General features: G+C 43.1%; 1 protein-coding gene across 1 annotated transcript in view; it reads left to right on the top strand.

Annotated features, from left to right (window-relative positions):
* The first annotated feature begins 10,325 nt into the window (after positions 1-10,325).
* The window catches only part of ACVRL1 (activin A receptor like type 1), a 118,690-nt gene continuing 111,400 nt past the window's right edge, over positions 10,326-17,615 (top strand). Inside the window, exon 1 of the mRNA XM_068267725.1 lies at positions 10,326-10,563. The gene's annotated coding sequence lies outside the window, so the exon portion shown is untranslated. The remainder of the gene's footprint in view (positions 10,564-17,615) is intronic.

Here is a 17,615-nt window from a genome sequence, read left to right as displayed (position 1 = left end):
TTAATAAAATGTAAATTTATTCAAAATACACCAGTAGTCTTAAAAGTTAATCTCAATAAATCCCACACATAAATTCATACCTATTCAATAAATGCACTAATCAATACTGGCCAGTATCAAAGAACTTGCTGTGCACTGCAGTGCTAAAATATGAAAAAATGCCTAAAAAATGCCTAGAAAATGACTGAAGTCTCTTCCCTTGCTGACATACAGCTTCTTCTGAGAGTAATCAGTTTGGTATTATATAGTTCGCTGACATGCAACTTCTTCTAAAAATGATCAGTTGTTCCAATGGTAGGGTTAAGGCTTTTGATAGCCCACACACTCACGGTTCCGTTGCTTAGCTTGGATACTTCCTTTAGTGTTCGTCCACTGAAGTCTGTAGCAGTTTTCTAGACTGGGGAGGAGTGGGTCAGGCTGCGTTCCCAGCAACTAACGATCGTTGTTACACAGGTCCCGGCCGGAGACCCGCTGCTTGAGGTTCGTACAGCACACGGGGAGAGCTCCGATATGCGTGTTTGGAGTTGTGGGTGACGTCACCACTCTGCTTCCAATTGCCGATATGCGTGTTTGGAGTTGTGGGTGACGTCACCACTCTGCTTCCAATTGCCATATGCGTGTTTGGAGTTGTGGGTGACGTCACCACTCTGCTTCCAATTGCCATATGCGTGTTTGGAGTTGTGGGTGACGTCACCACTCTGCTTCCAATTGGAAGCAGAGTGGTGACGTCACCCACAACTCCAAACACGCATATCGGAGCTCTCCCCGTGTGCTGTACGAACCTCAAGCAGCGGGTCTCCGGCCGGGACCTGTGTAACAACGATCGTTAGTTGCTGGGAACGCAGCCTGACCCACTCCTCCCCAGTCTAGAAAACTGCTACAGACTTGAGTGGACGAACACTAAAGGAAGTATCCAAGCTAAGCAACGGAACCGTGAGTGTGTGGGCTATCAAAAGCCTTAACCCTACCATTGGAACAACTGATCATTTTTAGAAGAAGTTGCATGTCAGCGAACTATATAATACCAAACTGATTACTCTCAGAAGAAGCTGTATGTCAGCAAGGGAAGAAACTTCAGTCATTTTCTAGGCATTTTTTAGGCATTTTTTAGTCATTTTCTAGGCATTTTTTAGTCATTTTTCCATCTTTCATCTTCCTTAACCCTACCATTGGAACAACTGATCATTTTTAGAAGAAGTTGCATGTCAGCGAACTATATAATACCAAACTGATTACTCTCAGAAGAAGCTGTATGTCAGCAAGGGAAGAGATTTCAGTCATTTTCTAGGCATTTTTTAGGCATTTTTTAGTCATTTTTTCATATTTTAGCACTGCAGTGCACAGCAAGTTCTTTGATACTGGCCAGTATTGATTAGTGCATTTATTGAATAGGTATGAATTTATGTGTGGGATTTATTGAGATTAACTTTTAAGACTACTGGTGTATTTTGAATAAATTTACATTTTATTAACTCCAAATTGCATAATTGATATGTAAAGGCGCAGGTATTATATATATTTTTCTCATATATTGCTCGAAGGGGATGAGTGTAAAACCCCAATTAATTACCTTGCTGCCAATTAAGTGGAACTGTTTCACATTGAACTACAGCGCGGCGACATAACATTTTTATTTTTAACTTCAAATCTCCACCCACAGGGTGATATTACCCAGCTGCCAGTCTTTAACATATAGGATACTGTTCATCCCCATAACCAAAAAGTGGGCGAAGACAAATACAAATTTCACTGGGAAATTCTTACACTGTTAATGGTAGGGCTCTCAAACTTTGCACAGTTGATGTTAGGCTTGGTGGTGTATTCTCCACAGTCAGCATGCAACGCATGAGCTGGCGTGGAGGAGGTACACACACTAGCACCAGGAAACAGGCTATCCCTAGTATAGTGGAGGGGAGGACTGACTCCAATAGGAGATTGTGGCGCACAGAGCCGGTGCAGATCTGACAGCCACAAACAATGCTTTCGTTATAACGTCTCAGCGCAAAGTAGCGCTGAGCGCACAAACCAGAACTGAGGAGATCAGGACAGGTAGACAGAATGAACGCTTGCTAGCAAGCGGCTACTTAGCGACAGCAAGCGTCCAAAACCAGACAGACTGGAATGAGGCAGCCAATGCGATGCGGCGATGGCGTGCCTCACAAAGACAGGACAGGATAGTCAGAAAATAGCAGGATTAAGATAGATGAACGTAACACAGATAAATATACAAAGTATGTTTTCCTAGCGTATTACAATTACAGCTATCAATGAAACTATTTGTAACGTCTGACTAACATATGTATATATCGGCAATGAACCGATATATGACATAAGCAGGAACGCTGACTAGGACTGGAGTAATACAGGGAACAGGACTCAGAAGGATTCGCTATCTCTTCGCAGAGATGAACGCAATCCACAAACGGTAACAGAACAGGATTCAGAAGGATTCGTTATCTCTTCGCAGAGATGAACGCAATCCACAAACAGTAACAGAACAGGATTCAGAAGGATTCGTTATCTCTTCGCAGAGATGAACGCAATCCACAAACGGTAACAGGACAGGATTCAGAAGGATTCGTTATCTCTTCGCAGAGATGAACGCAATCCACAAACAGAACCAGAAGCAGGGTAACTACCTCAGCACGGGTGGTCACGGTACGCGCAACCTACCAAAACGTGCTGGAAAGCTGACTAACTGCACACAGGATATAAACAGTTCGTGTACGTATACATCAGCGACACTGATGTATTAACGTAACACAAATACAAGGAAAATAATAAACGTGCTGATATGCATATATATTGGCAATGAACCAATATATGATGCAAAGACCAGCAAAGTATCTTTATAACAAGAAACACGATCGGGGGCTAAAGCGACAGCAAGACTGGCTTACACTGAAGCTATGAAAACCCAAGGAAACCCTGCAGGAAGCAGATCTTTATACTGAGGTCATCCAATGGGAGCAGACATGCAGATTCCCACACAGGTGAATGATAATCAGTCACAAGCTGACAGCAGGGAAAGACAGACAAAGCTATGCAGCTTGCATGGAAATAGATCAGAACTGCCTGAGCTGCAGCACTACTACTTCCAGTAATAGCTGCTGCAGCAGCGATCATTACAGTACCCCCGCCTTTAAAAGCGGATTCCAGACGCTTTTCAAAACCGAAATTCCCAACAAAACAGTCCGACTGATAATTCATGATGACCGGGACAGCCCGGCAAGACCGAATTCCAGAATCAGTCCCCACAAGACTGGACCCATCAGAACCAGAACCTACAGAACCATGCCCATCAGTACTACAAGCCCCAATGTGACACCCATCAGAACCATGATTTCCAGAAGAAAGCCCTCCGAAATTCCCTGAGCGATACCCACCGCCTTCCAGGAACCGTTCAGAAACGCCAAAGCCTTTGCAATGCCCACCGGTACTGTCTTTACCAACACAAAACCCACTGTTGAACCAGTCCAAGGCACCAGGACAAGTTTTCTCAGAGACCTCCCAGAACACCTTGAAGCTCCAAAGAGATCCCCATAGGTCAGAATGCCCCTTAGGCTCACATGGAGAACTATCAAGAACCCCTATGGAACCTAGGGCAATTCCCAAGTCAGGGTCACAAGGACAAACATCAATATCAGGGCTTTCAGGGACCAGAACCATCTCTGGGCATGCAGGCAGACTGGCAACATCAGAACGTGTTCCCACTAAGGAAGCATCAGAGCACGCTAACACCTTAGACACACTTGGGCATTCTGGCACACAAAGAACATCTGGGCACACCGGCACAAGAGAAACCTCTGGGCATGTCAAGGAACTGTGAGCCTCAGGGTCAGCCAAGACAGGACCAAAACCAGGACTGGCCAAAAAAAAATCATCATGACTAAACTTCGCAACTACTGGACTTTTACACGAGAATGCTGGATCAGACTTAGATGTCGCTGATTCCAGCAAAGTCAGTAACAAATCAGATTCAGGGGCACTAACAAGACAGGACAAATCTTCTGATGTATGCACTGAACCAGATAGGGACTCCACAACTACCTCTGGACTGGGCAGAGACTCATTTAATACACTGGATTGGAGCTCATGAGGCGTTGCAGAACAAGTCAGTATTGCAGCAGCCCCCACTGGACTAGGCAAAACTGAGGAATTCCCTGGACAGGAAGGGGACTCTGGAACCTCTGCCACAGCGGCCAGAGAACCAGAATCTTTCAGGATACAGGGCTGGGTTTCAGGAACACTCATCAGACCGGACTGAAATTCTGAGATTTCTATTATTTTGACCAGAGAATCAGAATTATCCATGTTACAGGGCAAGACTTCTGAAACATTCAGAGGACAGGGCTGGAGTTCCTCGGCTGTTACAACACTGGAGAGGGACTCAACATTGGTTAAATCAGACTGTGTACAGGGCAAGGTATCTGACACACTTGCTGACGAGGACAATATTTCAATGGCTTCTGCTTTGCTGGGCAGAAATTCATCAAGTTTTATTAGAGCAGACTGTAATTCCAAAACAGCTGCTAGACAAGTGAATATTACTGCAACACCAACTGAGGTAAGCAGTGCTTCAGCCTCCTCTGCTAGAGGGTTTAAAGTATCCAAAGTACTGGGTGAAGCATAAGACTCTGCGACCACAGCTTCACTGGACAGGATCACTGAACAGTCCATATTGCAGGGCAAAACCATGGAAGCACCTGCTGGACAGCATAATGATTCTGTGACCTGAGTTTCATTGGAGAGATCTACTGCACAATTCATGGTACAGGGCAAATTTATTGGAAAATTTTCTGAACAAGGTAATAATTCTGCGATTTCAGGTTCACATAGCAGATGCTCTGAGCTATTCACGAAACTAGAGCGAGGTGTAGAAACAGGAAGATCAAGACACAATGTTTGCGCATCTGAATCACCATTCATTTGTAAAATTGGAAAATTCAGATGCTGGGGTTCTGAGTTTACTAGACAGGATTGCTGGGACTCGGAAACTGATGTAGTGCATCTATTGGCATCTGCTGGATCAGACAGGAGTTGAACTTTATTAACACAGGTAATTTCTGCAGAAGTGTTTGCAGAGACAGGCAAGATTTTTCTGGTGTCTGTTTCACTAAACAAAGAGTCATGAGTACTGGCTAGGCTGGACTCGGAAGTCAGCAGGACCTCTGGATTCTCTGCTGAGAAATTTGCGCAGGGCAAGGTTAAGAATGTATCAGTGGCTTCTGTTTTACTGGGAAGTAACACTGAGTTATCCATGGTACAGGGTGGAATTGCAGGAACTTCAATTTCACACAAAAAGAGCTCCGAATCACCTGCTGAATCAGCCAAAGGTGCTGAAGCAGGCGGGTCAGAACGCCAAATTTGCGAATTCGGAGTCACATAAAAATCATCCAAAATCAGTTCCCACACATCAATCAAGGGAGCCACACAGTCATACCTACACACACCAGCCTCTATTAGGTTATAGGCTGACTTAATGCATGCGTTCAATACCATTTCACTTTTTGCACTGTAAAATTGACAAAATGAACTTGAATCATTCTTCCATTCACAGACCAGGGCTTCCATCTCTCCCCTCTCGAATGGAGGATCCCATGCATACTTAACAGCGAAACATTTAGGCTGATCACAGTCTGCCGATATGATTGTGGCAGGCACATGTATAGGGTTAATTAGCAGGTGATTGGCAGATTCCTTATTCTTAAGAATCTCCAATACCTGTAGCAAGTGTTGAACTGTAGTGTATGCAAACTTCCCTTGGTTCACAAATAAGTTGATTTGTTCAATACTCTGTAATATCTCATCATAATCATACTCAGATAATTCTTTTAAACAAAAATCTTTATTTTCCCTAGCCAGGGAGGAAAGTTCATTAGTAGTTTCATAAGTCCATTTAACTCCCCTGAAAGACAATTGCATTTCATTATCTGTTAATGGCAGAATCTCATTATAGGTCTCAGTCGCTAAGGATAACGATTCTGCAGATTGGACACGTTTCTTAGAACGTTTGCGTTTTGCCTTTGACCTTGCGGTTTTTGGTGATTTATTCAAAGCTGCAGGAAAATTATCAGTAACACTTTCTGCTTGCTGCTCATTCTTGCAAGCAATTGAAGGAGCAGCTGATTGGCCTGCTGCCAGGAGTTCATTAAGAGGAAAAGGCAATGGATCTATGCGCAACCAGTTATGGATCACAAACGCTAGAAATTCCAGCGGTCTATCTTTCAAATCGGAATGATTGAGAACATCAAATGCCCACTGGAATAATTCCCCTTTAAACAAAATATAACTTAGTTGGAGTGCCCAGGTTGAAACAGGAGTCGCTTGGAGATCAGGATTGGTCAGGAACCTGGCACATTCAGAGAAAAACTCATTTTCTGTTTCAGAGCTAAGTTCTTCAAATTTCTTAAAGGAACAGGAACCATAATTAACAGTGTCATACTTTCTGGGAATCCCCCCCACAATGGGGATTGGTAATGGGGTTTTCATAATGTTAGGCTTGGTGGTGTATTCTCCACAGTCAGCATGCAACGCATGAGCTGGCGTGGAGGAGGTACACACACTAGCACCAGGAAACAGGCTATCCCTAGTATAGTGGAGGGGAGGACTGACTCCAATAGGAGATTGTGGCGCACAGAGCCGGTGCAGATCTGACAGCCACAAACAATGCTTTCGTTATAACGTCTCAGCGCAAAGTAGCGCTGAGCGCACAAACCAGAACTGAGGAGATCAGGACAGGTAGACAGAATGAACGCTTGCTAGCAAGCGGCTACTTAGCGACAGCAAGCGTCCAAAACCAGACAGACTGGAATGAGGCAGCCAATGCGATGCAGCGATGGCGTGCCTCACAAAGACAGGACAGGATAGTCAGAAAATAGCAGGATTAAGATAGATGAACGTAACACAGATAAATATACAAAGTATGTTTTCCTAGCGTATTACAATTACAGCTATCAATGAAACTATTTGTAACGTCTGACTAACATATGTATATATCGGCAATGAACCGATATATGACATAAGCAGGAACGCTGACTAGGACTGGAGTAATACAGGGAACAGGACTCAGAAGGATTCGCTATCTCTTCGCAGAGATGAACGCAATCCACAAACGGTAACAGAACAGGATTCAGAAGGATTCGTTATCTCTTCGCAGAGATGAACGCAATCCACAAACAGTAACAGAACAGGATTCAGAAGGATTCGTTATCTCTTCGCAGAGATGAACGCAATCCACAAACGGTAACAGGACAGGATTCAGAAGGATTCGTTATCTCTTCGCAGAGATGAACGCAATCCACAAACAGAACCAGAAGCAGGGTAACTACCTCAGCACGGGTGGTCACGGTACGCGCAACCTACCAAAACGTGCTGGAAAGCTGACTAACTGCACACAGGATATAAACAGTTCGTGTACGTATACATCAGCGACACTGATGTATTAACGTAACACAAATACAAGGAAAATAATAAACGTGCTGGTATGCATATATATTGGCAATGAACCAATATATGATGCAAAGACCAGCAAAGTATCTTTATAACAAGAAACACGATCGGGGGCTAAAGCGACAGCAAGACTGGCTTACACTGAAGCTATGAAAACCCAAGGAAACCCTGCAGGAAGCAGATCTTTATACTGAGGTCATCCAATGGGAGCAGACATGCAGATTCCCACACAGGTGAATGATAATCAGTCACAAGCTGACAGCAGGGAAAGACAGACAAAGCTATGCAGCTTGCATGGAAATAGATCAGAACTGCCTGAGCTGCAGCACTACTACTTCCAGTAATAGCTGCTGCAGCAGCGATCATTACAGTTGACCACTGGAATTAATATTCAGAAAAGTGGGTGAAGTCTACAAAAGCCAATCAAAATTCACCTATTTATTTTCAAGGGGAATATTTGCTGCCATTCTTGCACTGTTAATGGCACAAGCCTCAAACCTGGTACAGTTGGCGATCGGGTGACTGGGGTTCAGAAAAAGTGGACAGAGCCAACGCCAGCCAAATACATACCCGGGCAACGCCGGGCCATCAGATAGATCAAACAATAAAAAGAATTTAAAAAAAGATATATATATTTTTTTAATTCTTTTTATTGTATGAAAAGGCAAAACATAACAAAAATGGAAAAAACATTCCATGACAGTACAGAAAGCATATGATGACAGCCAGACATCAATCCAAGCGTACAAAGATATCCTACATTTACAGTATAAAATAATGTTATCATGACAATTCAGAGGAATTCAAGTCATAAGGAAGACCAGTAAATGAACAATAAGGCAGGAAACTCACACACCAAGTAGATGAGAAGACATTCAAAAGAGCTCAGCACCATATCATTAAAGCATAACAATCACAATGAATCAATAATGTTGGGAGTAACATCAAGTTCGGGAGAAACTGATTTGACAGAATTAAGCCAAAGATCCCATACTTTGAGAAATTTACAGTAAGCACCATGTCTCTGGCTCTGCCAAGTTAATTTATAAAGGGGAATATATATATATATATATATATATATATATATATATATATATATATATATATATATATATATATATATATATATATATATATATATATATATAATTTTTAATACATTTTAATTTATAAATTTAACTACTTGGGTCCAAGTTTGGAAAGAGGGTTCAGATTTCCTTTTCCATTCTATAGAAATCTCATGAAAAGCTTTTTATATTTATTAAGAGGGAGATCCCACACCAAGCCCAAAATACATGTTTTAAAGGACAAAATAAAAGGGAGGTCCAGGTTATTTTGCATAAAAGTGAGAACCTTGGTCCAAAAGGCCTGGATAGAAGGACAGACCCAACACATGTTTGAAGGAGAATATCCACAGCGCCAACAGGAGCTAGGGAGATTGGGAGTAAATTTACTTAGTCGTAGTTGGGAATAATATATCTTGTGAAACCAGAGAAGTTGAATCAGCTTGTCCCTGGTAGGAGTAACCGTTTTAACATAGTTTTTCTCAAAATCGGTCCAATCATTAGAAGAAAATTCCTCCCCACAGTCCAGCCATTTAGATTTGGCCTTATTATCTTTGTGTAGATAGTTATATTCAATGAGATTAGAGTAGAACCTAGAAATGAGTTTGGAAAGGTCTTTAATCGGAAGCCATTTCTCCACTATACCTGGAGAGAGCTGGACTTTAAGTCCACCGAATTGGCATAGGGCTGCATGACGTAACTGGAGATAACGAAATCGAGCACAAGGGGGTATGCTAGATTCAGAGGCCAATTAAGGCCAGGATTTAAAACAGTTATTTTGAAATAACTGATTAACAGCACTTTTCTAAGCCTTTTATAAGCACTTGTGAATTGAAAAGCTCTTGCTAATGCAATGCTACGGGTGTGGTCCCACTTGAGTGATGTGATTTTTTTTTTTAATCTCCCATAGCATTACATTAGCATGAGCTTTTCAAGTCACAAGCACTCAGAAAAGTGCTACTAGTGGGTCCCAGGCCTTTATCACCCCTCCATGCTTCTGCTTAAACGGCCGCTCAGATAAGTATCCAATTTCTTCTTCTTCATTTTTTTTATTTTTCCATACCCTTATATAATGGGTCACCTGGCGCCTTGTAGGTTATTTTGACTCCAGCCAGCTCACCAATCAGCAGTCCTTTAGGAGAGCACCTGAACAGACACCTGTAAAACAATGAGAAGAGAGTCAGCACCAGCAAAAATGAATTAACCCGTTCAGGGTGGGTTTGCATTCCTATGAGTTGTCCTCACTATTAGGCCCCCGGCTCGCTTTCAATGGCTGGTCATAGAGGTGTGAGACCCACTTGTGTATGTATATCTGTGTATGGTATAGTTATTAATATTGGTTTATAAACATATTCCGTCGCGCTGTACAAAGTAACTACATGTGATTTCTCAAAATAGAGCAGTTTTGGAAACTCCAGCCTGTAAACAGTACAGTTATCATCATCAGTTAAAATCAATATAAATGTAGTCGTTTTATCAGCAGGCCTAATGATAAAGAAATACACTGGTATATACAGTATATGCACTTTCATTCTGACAGGAGCTTTTTTTTCTAATATGTGACAGCTCAGAAGACACTGTCCAAAGCCATATACATGCCTTGCGTAATGCAGAACACTCCTGAAAACCGATCATCATGGGGTTATATGGCAGCTTCAGGACCTCTGTCACTTTTCATTAATCTATTTAGTTTGAGCTTTCACATCGGTGGCTGGATTCTGAAAAGGGAACTGTGTCATGTGTTGCATCCTGTATTTAACACAAAAAAAAAAAAAGACCAACAGGAAGTCCTGGGATTGGTAGCCAGAAAAAGACTGTTTTTAGAGAGAGGAAACTAAAGACATTATAAAAAGCCATGACGAGGGTGTGCATAGTTTTAATCAAAAACATGAGCAGGCACTGAAAGAAACTTCCAGCTAAAAGAAGGGGCTGGAGTAAGGGGATCCCAGAGCAGCGCTGAGGAGAGAAACCCTTCAATGGGTGAAGGCGTCTTGATCATCTGCCTTTCAGTCCCAGCTGTTCCTTCCTCACCTGAAGCTCTGTGCAGGTAAAGATCACATGATAGGAGTTTCTCTATACACAGCTCTGTGCCTCTCTGCTGGGAAGTTGGGAACTGTACATAGAAGAGAAGTGTGCTGTACTCTGTCTCCTCTTCTTCATTGTAATGTGGGCAGTGATTACACGGACATGATAACACTGCCTGGATCTAGCTGCTGCTTGCCTTTCTAGGGATCTTTATCTGCAGTGCTGTATTGTTATGTCTGCTTTTCCTGATATCTTTGTTCAAAGTTCTCTGTGCTTCAGAGCAAGACAGTAATGAGTACAGAATTAAGAACATATGCTGATCTACACTTTTCTTCATAAACATCTTCACTTGTTTTATTTTATGTGGATTGCCCTTTGTGGTTGTTGATCTATGTCCGTGGTTCCTCTTTTACTAACTCTCTAATGTCTGCCGGCCTCTAGTGATAACCTCATGACTGCTTATGGCTTCATACTTGATATTACAGTCACAAGTAATAATTGCAGATGACAACGTTAATCGGCATGTGTTTCTTACATTAGCATTTCTCTTGATTAGAGAAGACTGTGGGACACTGACAGCTCACAGACTAATTGGTGGCAGTTGCCTGTCACAAGATATAAGTAATAATTAAAGCTAAAAGCGTTGTGGAAAATATTCTTATTATTTGATGTATTTATAACTCCACCTCTGTCTCGAGTAAAATTTCACTACATTTTATTATTACCAGATAGATGCCATTCACTTCATATAACCTCTTAGGTATTAGATTTTTTTTTTACATACATTATACTGTAAGTTTTTTTGTTACTTTTTACTAATTTTTTTTTCTAGATTACAGAATGTATTATGAAGGTGTAATGTGCGGTCACAACTGTACAAATATCTCTTAAAATATGAATATATGTTAAAATAGACCATAGCTAGAGGAAAGCGATGTCAAAAGATTGGTAGTTTTAATTGTGGGAGAATATTTCTGGATAAAAGAGCAAAGACAAGCTAAAAATAATGTAGCACTGAATTTTTGTACACTTTAAAAATTAGGACTCCCATCATCCCAAGGATAAATATATTACAGGTGATTTCATAGTTCATATACTGTATGAAAACATGTGGCCTAATTTTTTATTTTGTCACAGACTAATCAAACATTGTACATATAAAGACATTGGCCCATATGCAAATCTCTTTTTCACCTGAGTTTTCTCCTAGGTCACTAGGAGATAATTTTTCATCTTCAATTTTAAATAACTTTCCGGCACTTTTCAACAAAAAAAAAGTACCAAAACGTAGGTGAAAAAGTACTGTCAATTTTATTTTGAACATTTTCTTGCTTTCTGGTGGCTTAACCACTTGAGGACCCACCCTTTACCCCCCCTTAAGGACCAGGGTTATTTTTTGTGATCTGTGCTGGGTGGGCTCTGCAGCCCCCAGCACAGATCATGTTTCATGCAGAGCGATCAGATCGTCCCCCTTTTTCCCACCCTATGGGGATGTTGTGCAGGGGGGGTCTGATCGCTCCGGTGGGCAGGCATGTTGCGGGGGGGGGGGGCACCTCAAAGCCCCCCTCCGCGGCAAAATTCCCCCCTCCCTCTCCTACCTGTCCCCCCTGGTGATCGGGGCTGCACAGGACGCTATCCATCCTGTGCAGCCAGTGACAGGCTGTCCCCTGTCACATGGCGGCGATCCCCGGCCGCCGATTGGCCGGGGATCGCGGATCTGCCTTACGGCGCTGCTGCGCAGCAGCGCCGTACAATGTAAACAAAGGAGACAAATATCTCCTACGTTTACATTTAGTCTGCGAGCCGCAATCAGCGGCTCGCAGGCTATTCACGGAGACCCGCTCCGTGATCTAACAGGAAACGGCCGCTCGTGCGAGCGGCCTTTCCTGATTAATTAGGGAGGCACCTGGCGACGCACAGTTGCGTCGCTGGTCCTCCAGCTACCACTTTGCCGCCGCACGGTATGAGTGTGCGGTCGGCAAGTGGTTAAAAGGCATTTTATTGACAAGTTTAAAAATATCCCCTAGGAGAAAACTCAGGAGAAAAAGAGAATTGCACATGGACCATTGTGGCCTTTATTCAATTTATTTTTTCTCCTAGGGGATATTTTCACATCTTATCAATAAAATCCCTTTTATGCCACCATCAAGAAAGAAAATACTCAGAATATTTTACTTTATCTTCACCTACTTTTTTTTGTTATTTTTCAATTGCAGAGAGCTAAAAAAGTTATTTTAAAGAGAAGATGAAAAAATATCTCCTAGGTGAAAACTCAGGAGTAAAAGTTAATTGCAATGGGCACGTGTGTGTAACCATAAGCAGCGGTTTTAAACAAATTCTGAAAAATGTGGACAAGTAGCTCATTATTTATAGTCCCATATTGCACAATCACCTTATTGCATGTCCTATTGGCTCTATGTCAAAGACTCACCCCCAGTCTCTGATATCTGGCAGTACTCATTCTGTGGATGCCATACAATTTCAGTATCATAACATTTATACTGTACGTAGCAAACAATCTCTCCATTACCCTAATATACACAAAAAAAAAGAGGTTCATTTTTTTCAGGTTACTTAGGCTCAAAAATCAAGTAATAATAATAAAAATATTAAAACAATTTAGCCTTGGATACAATACACAGAGAATGTAAATGCTCCAGACTGTAGCTCACTAATTGACATGTAGTGTATTGTGCTGAAGATGCACACAGTGCAGTGTGTCATAGCACATTAACAGCCAATTTCAGTAAATGATATCAAAGTGTGAAAGCAATCCTAATAGACTGTTAACACATTGTCAGTGCCAATATTGGGCACATGGCAGCTTTCCCCAGAGTTTCCTTAAGATGCAGTTAGCAGATCTCTTTGTACAATGCTAAGAGCCGATAAGCACTGCACCAGCCTTAATGATGGCTTACATAAATGAGGAGTCATTATTAAATCTTGGTATTTGCAAACCAAAGCTTGAGCACTTCACTGAAAATGTACAAAAATAAGCGGTGACAGTGGAATTGCATTATTTAATAAAAGCTGAGGTTCTGCTTGCCTTGTCTCGTTTTAGAGGATTCAAATCATTTCCTAACATTGACTTCAGGGGCGTAGGAATAGGCCCTGCAGCCCCTGCGCCCGCGGGGGGGCCCGGCCCCCCCCCCCCCTGGGGCCCGCTCGGGGCCGTTTTGTGGGTGCTGGAGGGGTGGCAGCATGAGGGGAAAGCCTTGCCCACAGTCGGCGGGGAGAGGGGTAGTTCCCCCCTCTCCCTCACCTCGGGGCTCTCCCCTCTGCGCCCCCCTCCAGCTCGTAAGTGTCTGTGGGGCTGTGGTGGGCAGCGAGCGGCGGGCAGATACATACCTGCTTCCGTGCGTTCCATCGGAGACTTCTCCCTCTAGCGGCTGACGTCACTTCCGGAAGTGACGTCAGCCGCTAGAGGGAGAAGTCTCCGATGGAACGCACGGAAGCAGGTATGTATCTGCCCGCCGCTCGCTGCCCACCACAGCCCCACAGACACTTACGAGCTGGAGGGGAGCGCAGAGGGGAGAGCCCCGAGGTGAGGGAGAGGGGGGAACTACCCCTCTCCCCGCCGACTGTGGGCAAGGCTTTCCCCTCATGCTGCCACCCCTCCAGCACCCACAAAACGGCCGCGAGCGGGCCCGGGGGGGGGGGGCCCCGCTCAGAAAATCTGCAGGGGGGCCCGGTGGGGCCTAGTTACGCCCCTGTTATAGCAAGGCAGGCAATTAAACACACTGATATAACCTAAGTGATAAGTGCCTCCTCCAAAATACATACAGTGCTTCTGAAAAGCATAGCTACCAACTGTCCCTTTTTTGGAGGGACAGTCCCTCTTTGGGAACCAGATCCTTCTGTCTATCTTTTAGGACTGATGTACAGATTCAGGTAATCATATGTATTTTTCTACTGATAAATTTATTTAACTGGCTCCAAACTTTTTCCCCATCCTTTAAATTGATATATTTCTTAATTTCAAATGTTAATTTGAAGAAAAAACTAGTGATGATAGAAAGGACCAATGTGGTTGGAATTCTAAAATTGCATCTTTTCCAAATGAATTTTTAGTGGTATGCATGACTTGGGGTGGAGGCGTGATTAGAGGCGTACTTGTTAAGTACTCAGTACTTAACAAGTTGCATGCAAGCTGTTACAGGAAACCAACATCCTCCAGTGGTAGACAGGTTATGTGTATGCTGGGTGTGTATTTTATCCCACAAGTGGGGCTTGCACTCTTTTGCAGGTAGGCACTTATCTGTTTTTAAGTAGCGCTGCTCATTTCCTTGCCATGTACCAATTTAATTCATTTTTTGTCAGCTGCTCCCACTTAACAGCCTTGCTTTTGGTGTATATGCAGAGCTTCTGTTTGGGTTCAAGGTGCGTTTGCAGCTTCTGGGGGGGCTCAGCGCACCTCTGATAGGAGGCCATTCGAAGGCGGCCTGGTGATGTGCTGATCCACCTTTTGCTCAGTGTGTCTTAATGTGTCCCTCTTTCTCGTCTGAAAAAGTTGGGAGGTATGCAAAAAATATTCAAGGGCAACACTTTCTCCACATCTTGAGAGGCGCTGCAAAGAGGAATGAGCAAAACTGGCCAAGGATAGGTGTGCCAAGCTTGTGGTAATATATTCAAAAAGACTTGAGCTAATTGCTGCCAAAGTTGCAATGACAAAGTATTGAGCAACGGCTGTGGATACTTATGTACAAATGATTTTTATTTTTAATAAATTTGCTAAAATCTCAAGTAAATACTTGGATGTGAAAGTCAGCAAGTCCATTCAGCAGAATGGAGCTGCTGACTTTAGTAAAAAATCGCCCTGTGTAATACAATGTAACTATGGAAAGATGGATATCATTTTAAAGCTCTCTTTCTGACGACCCCTAAATCGTCGCCCTAAGCCTTTTAGTTTTCTCTATTTTCGCGATCGAAATCGCAGCTGTGGCAATTTCAATAGCGAAAACTAAAAGGCGTAGGGCGTTGATTTATATATTGTTTGAAAGAGGAGAAAGAGAGCTTTAAAATGATATGCATATTTCCATAGTTTCTGCACTGCTCGGAGTCCCTTTAAATTAGCCAACCAGTGGTGGAACATAAACTCAGCTGTGGATATAGTGTGAAACTAACCTTAAAAATGTTTCAGGTTTTTATTGCTTTTTTTGCCACTATGAAGGCATTTCCTCTCACTTGCTATTTTCAGTAATTTTGTCCAAACAAAGGGAAAGAGATGAATCATTTCAGCAAAGGCACAGATATTCCAACACTCCTCACACCACTAGAGAATTATGGTTTTGTTTATGTCTTTGGCTTGTTGGTGAAAATTCACCACACAGGGACAAGACACAGACAAGACACAAAACATTTATATTGCTCTTTCTCTTAGCAGACTCAAAGTGCTGCAGGGGAAATCTCTATATCCAAAACTGTTAGAAGTTTACAAAACAGTTTTTCAATGGATATTTTAAAGCAGGAGCATTAGCCAGACTATGCCAGGGAAAAAACACATGTAGATCAATACTTGATCTACTTACATAACACATGTATTGTACTGTCCAGGTTTTGATTTAATTGAATTTTATATAGTAGATGAAGAGAATTCTGTTCCTGGTGGGAACCATGTCTTTTGCTTACAGTTTGAGGCTAAATACTGATGTCATGTCTTCCCTTAACTTTTTTTCATTTTCTCCTCCAATCACTGAATCACCTCAGCCTTGCTTGTAAACACAAGTTAGCAGAGGATCATGTTTCAGCTAGGCAGGGAAATAAAGGGAAGAGGAGGAATATATTATAGATAAAAAGAACCCCCAGCATGCAACTGAATGGCAATGGCTATTAAAGGGCCAGTGCTCCTAGAGTATCTGATAACTCCAAACCATAACAGCAGAAAAGGTTTTGAAAGTTTTGAATGCAGGATTAGCATCTTTATCACTTTTAACTCAGACCAGTTGCTGTTGAAATTTGATTTTTATGGTGACAATCCCGCTTTAAGAACTGTCAGACTCAAGTCTAGAAGGTGCTGTATTCATCTTATATGTATTTGTGTACAGTGGAGGAACTCCACAACATGTTTGATGCTTGTCTTGAGCTTATCCCAGCCAGCAGGGACTAAAGACAGAAATGCCAAATATTTTTCAACTAATTACGTACAGTCAATGTAACGATTGTGGAATCGTCTCCGTGGTCAGCGCACCAGACATGCGCTGACGTGGCGGATTTCCTCCACAAGCGTATTATTGAGGACACCCAGGCTAGGTGCTATGCACCTGCAGAGGGAAATTCCTGTCGGCAGGTGGAGCTGTGGAGTGCAGAGGAACAGCTCCTCTGCCCTACCACACACGCCAGACAGGAATTGTACGAAGGGAAGAAACGCAATCGCAAGAGAAGCGATTGAGAGTGAGCACAGAGACAGATTGCGTGTGTGTGCATAAAATTAGTCGCCAACCCGCGACTGTGCACACACCACAGCAGATAAGAAACAGGAACGCGATCGCGAGAGGTGCGATCGCCAGACGTGACACAAGGTTACAGCAAGGCGGAGCACGAGAGTAGCAAAGGCACAGCAAATAATACAATAAGGAGATACGGAAAATAACAAATGCTAGCTAACCGCGAACACCGCACTCATTCGCAACAGTGCACGCGGTTATGCGCGGTCTCCACGTGATAAGCACAATAGAGACAAGCACGCCTAACTAACCATTAACAGACAAACATGAAACAGAGGACGCGAGTGCTTGCTTAACGGTTACCTCACCGAGCCTCCAGCAAGCGCAGCAGACAAGACAGACACACGAAAACAGGGACAAGCGACAGAAGGATCCCCAGCGCTAGCTAAAAGTGGCTAGCGCGATCCCAGAAGACAGAACAGAAGGATCCCCAGCGCTAGCGAAAAGTAGCTAGCGCGATCCCAGGAGACAGAGTAGCAGAACAGAAGGATCCCCAGCGCTAGCGAAAAGTGGCTAGCGCGATCCCAGAAGACAGAACAGAAGGATCCCCAGCGCTAGCGAAAAGTGGCTAGCGCGATCCCAGGAGACAGAACAGAAGGATCCCCAGCACTAGCGCTAGGGCGAGTGTGAT

This window comes from Hyperolius riggenbachi, chromosome 2, assembly GCF_040937935.1.
Source record: "Hyperolius riggenbachi isolate aHypRig1 chromosome 2, aHypRig1.pri, whole genome shotgun sequence".
Lineage (NCBI taxonomy): Eukaryota > Metazoa > Chordata > Amphibia > Anura > Hyperoliidae > Hyperolius > Hyperolius riggenbachi.
Note: the sequence above shows the minus strand (reverse complement) of the source record. Positions and strands in the feature narration are given on the sequence as shown.